The sequence below is a fragment of the Morone saxatilis genome, unplaced genomic scaffold, assembly GCF_004916995.1.
Source record: "Morone saxatilis isolate NCDOM2014 unplaced genomic scaffold, NCSU_SB_2.0 Contig18, whole genome shotgun sequence".
NCBI lineage: Eukaryota > Metazoa > Chordata > Actinopteri > Moronidae > Morone > Morone saxatilis.
Genome location: NW_023339740.1, coordinates 26,471,130 through 26,476,734, shown reverse-complemented (window position 1 = coordinate 26,476,734; position 5,605 = coordinate 26,471,130). Strand labels below are relative to the sequence as shown.

The window sequence follows — 5,605 nt, the reverse complement described above, 5'->3', positions numbered from 1 at the left end:
ATCTACTCATCACACCATCACAATACCTTCATTCACCAGTTCAATCCAACTATTAAAGTACACTTTCATAGTACTTTCTTTAACATCCATCCTTTCCACTTAACTCATCTACAACTTGAAATTTATTCTCTTTCTATCAAAGTAAATTCATCAATAGTATTTTTTCAAGTATTACATAGCATTTTTGTACATTCTTCTTAAATTCACCTTTCAGTTATAAACCCCCCTGAAACATCACTTCAGCTCTCATTCATAATACCACTTTCCTTCACCTTTCATGTTAAACGAACATTTACTTTTTAATAAAAAGTATAAATTAGAGTCTCATCCTAACATTTGCTCACGACTTTTCAGCTTTCACTCTCTCACTGTCATCTCACTTTTTTCTCATTATACTTCGTTACAAAAATATACAATTAAATTAGACTTTTAGTTATGAAACTCATGTCTCCTCTTTCTTCTATCTATATTTTTTTTCGTTGTCAACCCAACACCCCAGTTGTATAGTTCACTCTTTACCAAAATTTTCGACAACTCCAACCATTTACTTTCCTGCTCTGTTTTACTGTGAATAACAACTTTATTTTTCAATTTATTAAATACAAACTACCATTTCACTCACCTAAGATAGACAACATTTTTTTTTCAACCTAATTAAAGCTCAATATCTCTTAACTTTAATCTACGTATCTAAATAACTAACACCACAAAAGCCACTTTACCCTTTCGTTTCACTAATTATCCTACTGTATAATTACAAATTGACAAAAATAAAGTATTTTAATTTTATCATATTATTATTTAATTAAATTTTTAGAACTTTTTCCTCAACTTAATCTTGACAATGCCTCAAACTTCTGGCTTCTCATTCATGCTGTTATATACACCAAACACAACACATATACCCCTCCAACGGACCAATTTCACACCACTAAACTTACAATAATAAACATCTAATTATTTTCATCATCACCAATTTTTTGTTTCTTTTTTATATCATTCATGACTAAGTAGAAGCAATATTTACTTCTATTTTTTAAATGGAAGTAAGAAATTCAATGATCATGACTGTTCCGATACACATCGTATTCATCATCATTTTATTTCCAAATAATCTCTCTTTTTTTGTTTATTATTTTTTTATCAACCATTCATACAGTTCCTAAGTTTGTTTTAATTTTGTTATAAATTCTATTACACACACTTCTCTCTGGCTGCCTTCTAATCCCCTAACACTTCCTCTTTTTTAGTATACATTTTTTTCTCTTTCCCTCCATTTAAACCATTACACTTTAACACTACCCAGTGATTTAAACTGAACCTACTAGGAATATTTAATCAAACTTATATATAGTTATAAATTTTATACCTCTAACTTGTTATTTTTTTTCATTTTCTTCAAAAATGAACTGCCATATGAGAAACAAAATACTCCTTTACCATAACCCAACCATTTCTTCGAAAACCACAGATATACCAGTACATCCATCTATCATCTATCCTATCTACTACTATCATCTATCTAATCTATACTATCATCTAATCTATTACCTGCATCAATACTATCTTATGATTAGTCTGTTAATATATTGTCTAAAGTTCTCCCTGATACTAACTGTTCCACAAAACCTTTCTTTAGATACTATACATCTCCATAAAACTATTCCTAATTATTTATCCTTCTTCATAAATATTAAATTATGTATCTGATGACCCATTAACGCATAAAATAAACAACACAACCATCTTTTTTTAACATTTTCTCCATAAATCCTATCTATTACAACCACCTTTCCTTTCCAGATTTTAGTAATCCAATTTTTTTCCTTCAGTTCCACCTTCTTATCACCTAGCAAATCCCTCCATTTTTTTTATCTTCTCTCTTTTTCTTTATTCCTCTTTCTTTTTTTTGTTTAACTACTTGTCTCCCCTCTTTATCAATTCTTTATTCAACTATTTCACTTTACATAACTCAGTCTCCACTGTCCAACATCACCCAGTTACTCACAGGCTTACAATTACAAACATTTCTCTCATTCACGCTTCCCTAACACATTTTTTTACTCCGTCTTTTTACATCTCAGTTTTTTATTGTTTCTTTTTTCGTTTTTTTTTTTTCTCCTTATTTCCATTTCCCCTATCTTCATTAAATTAAAACAAAATTTCTCAGTCTCATTTCATATGTTCTTTTCTTGCAGTTTAAAAACTCTTCTCTTTGTATCTTATTCCCTAGCATCAAAATGAATTTACAAAAACTCTGAACCCAACACTTCAGTTCTCCTCTTTAAGTGAACACCCTCAATGTTTGTATTTATTCAGTTCAGAATATTTCACCACACGAAACTACATCTTTTTTTAAATCTTTTTTCTTTATGCCAACATATTCACACCCACAATAAACTGAATGAATGATTTTCACGCTCCTTCTCATATAATTCTTTTGTTTATCTTCTTTTTCTCTTCCGTTCTGTTAACTATTTTTTTTTAATACCCACCTATATAACTTTATTTACATGCCACCCGTCACTTACATCCCATTTGCCTTAATTTACCCTAGATCTACCATTCCTATCACACACCAAAATCTTCATCCTCACCTTTTGTCTGTTTTTTCAATGTTTAAAATTAAACCATATATATTATTTAGTAGATCTTCATTCTCACTCAATTTCCCATTTTCTTTTTTTCTTTTTTGTTTTTTTTCTTTGTTTTTTTTTTCTTATTATAAATTATATCAACCCAAATACAAAAAATGAAACATCACTATAACACTTCTCAAATGGTTTTATTTTAGTTAACTAATTATAAAATTACCTACACTACCTCTTATTTTAATAATATAGACACCGAAGATCCTACAACCCAAAAGTGCATCTTTTTTTTTCCTTTTGACTTCCCTCACAAATGTTTCTGGAATGGACTTAAACTTACTCAGATCATTTACCTTAATAAGGTTTTAACAATTAAATAACTCTAATCCACAAATTTTTATTCCCAGGACCTCTTACCATGTTCATTATCTTCGATAACGATGCTAGCTAACTTACTTAGTACATAACCTTTTTTAAACAATAAAAATTCAGCCTTCCTTTCCCAATATGACTAAATCTTCTCTACTACCACCTCTAAACCTCTAATAATCTAAAACATTTCATTAAATGAATTCATTTCTCTTACATAGTTTTACATCCACAACCAACTGTATTTTCCTCACTTAACTTTGTTCTCAGGAGTAACAACGTTCCATACTTAACTCTCTACAACAACAACGAAATAAAATAATAGAATCATATTACCGATTGTTATCTTAAAACAGTAATTAATTACTAACCATCCTGATTACGTCAAACTACTGTTACCCACATAACCATGCATATTAAAATGTACACATTGTTTTCAGGATTATTAGGAGAAGCTTTAATTTTAATAACAGAAGTCAACTTGTAAATACCATCTACCTTTCCTCCTTGTTTCCCATCCTATTACTTAACTAATTTATCTACCTCTCAGACAGAAATGACCATCTACATATGTTCCTGAAATTCCAAAATTTGTTCACCCTATATTCTTCATTTCAAACCTCCACTAATCTCACTTTATTCTTAGTCATTCTAACACTTCTAGACTTTTCTTCAACCATTCAACAAGTCTTACAAGAACAACTTCCCTTTTATGATTTTGTTATATTAGATTAAACAATAACATTTATATATTTTAAAGATCATAGTTACTAAAATAAAACTTTTCTTCTTACTCGTTCATCCCCCCTTTCTCGTCCCATTTTTTCTTCTATTTTTATTGCTATCCATCCTTATACATACACACAACACACACCACACACACAACCACACACACAACACATTAACTTAACCATATTATGTATCACGTCAAGACTCTCATCTATTTATTCTTCCCTTAATATCACACCCTTTCACAACACCTGCACACCACATGTTAGATTAACTTTTTTTGATATACTGCTAATTTATAAATCTCCTCCAGTCTACCACCTGTGGATCCATATCTATCTCATTTCATTCCTTTTATTACCAACACACCATATTCACACAAGAAAACACACCAAATACCACCACAGACATTACCTTCAAAATCACTCTTCATCATTAGTCCTTGTACTCCTCATAGTTTTCATAAAACACACCAAATCCTTCAACAAATTTATTCTATCTTCGTTAACATCTTTGTGTAACCTTCAATCCCATGCACAAAATTAGTTTTCCTCCACACGGATCAGAACTGGACCTCTCATCCATTCAAATTTTACTCTCCCATCTTCATTTTTATCCAGTAATACCATAAACCACAATAAGAATTTTACACTTCACATAAAGAACGCTCATTAAATTAGAACTATTACATTTTGTTTAACATTTAAATGATGAATCAGCAAATTAATAATTCACCACACAACACACACACACACACACACCACAACACACTACACACACCAACTGAATTAAACAGACTGAGTCAACAACAATTTCCTATAATTAATTAGATAAATTTTTTCTAATTTTCACCTTTTGAATTAAGTTTATGTTGTAACAGTTGTGATGAGTTTATTACACATGTTCAATATTGAATAAACATTGATAAACGAGTAGAAAGTATTCAAAAAAACAAAAAAAAGTAAATAAACAAACAGAAAAGATATAACTCAATGAGTATTCTTCTAAAAAGTTTATAGCGAGTAATTCTTTAATAAAACCTTGATAGCTCAAAATGTACAAAAATTTTTCGTAATATATACAGAGTTATGTACGAAACCTTTAAAAAACATAATTTTTTATTTTTTTATTTTATGCTTATTTATACACATCACATCATTCTATTCTGGAAAGGTAAAATACATTACATTCCTTTTATGAGAAATGGTATCAGTATCCAATTAAAGTTTTGTTGGTAACAAGTTCTTACTCATGTTACACTTTCAGACCAAAACACATCTATGTCACATACTACTCATAATATAGATATATATATATAAATAATAATAAAAAATATATATATAGATAATATAAATATTCTATCTATCTATCTATCTTATGAGTAGTCTGTGAATAGATGTGTTTGGTCTGAAAGTGTCCCTGAGTACGAACTGTTCCACAAAACCTTTCATTGAGATACTATACATCTCCTATAAAAGGAATTGTAATTATTTATCCTTTCAGAAATAGAATGATGTGATGCTATACCAGTAAGCATAAAATAAAACAACTACAACCATCTTGTTTTTTAACAGTTTCGTCCATAAACTCTTATCTATTACAGCCACCTTTTCCTTTCCATTTTAGTATCAGGTTTTCTCAGTTCCAGCCTTCTTATCACCTTAGCAAAATCCCTCCATTGAGTTTCCTATCTTCTCTCTGTTTCTTTATTTCCTCTTTTTTGTGTTTTTTTAATACTTTTCTCCCTCTTTATCAATGTTTATTCAACTATTGCACTGTTACATAACTCAGCTCCATGTTCCAACATCACCTTACTTCACAGGTACAATTACAAACATTTCTCTCATTCACCTTCCCTAGACACATTGTTGTTGACTCCGTCTGTTTCCATCTCAGTGTGTGTGTATGTGTGTGTG

General features: G+C 29.8%; 1 protein-coding gene across 1 annotated transcript in view; it reads left to right on the top strand.

Moving 5' to 3' along the window:
* The window catches only part of LOC118328894 (glutamate receptor-interacting protein 2-like), a 164,366-nt gene that overhangs the window by 107,320 nt on the left and 51,441 nt on the right, over positions 1-5,605 (top strand). The window lies entirely within an intron of this gene.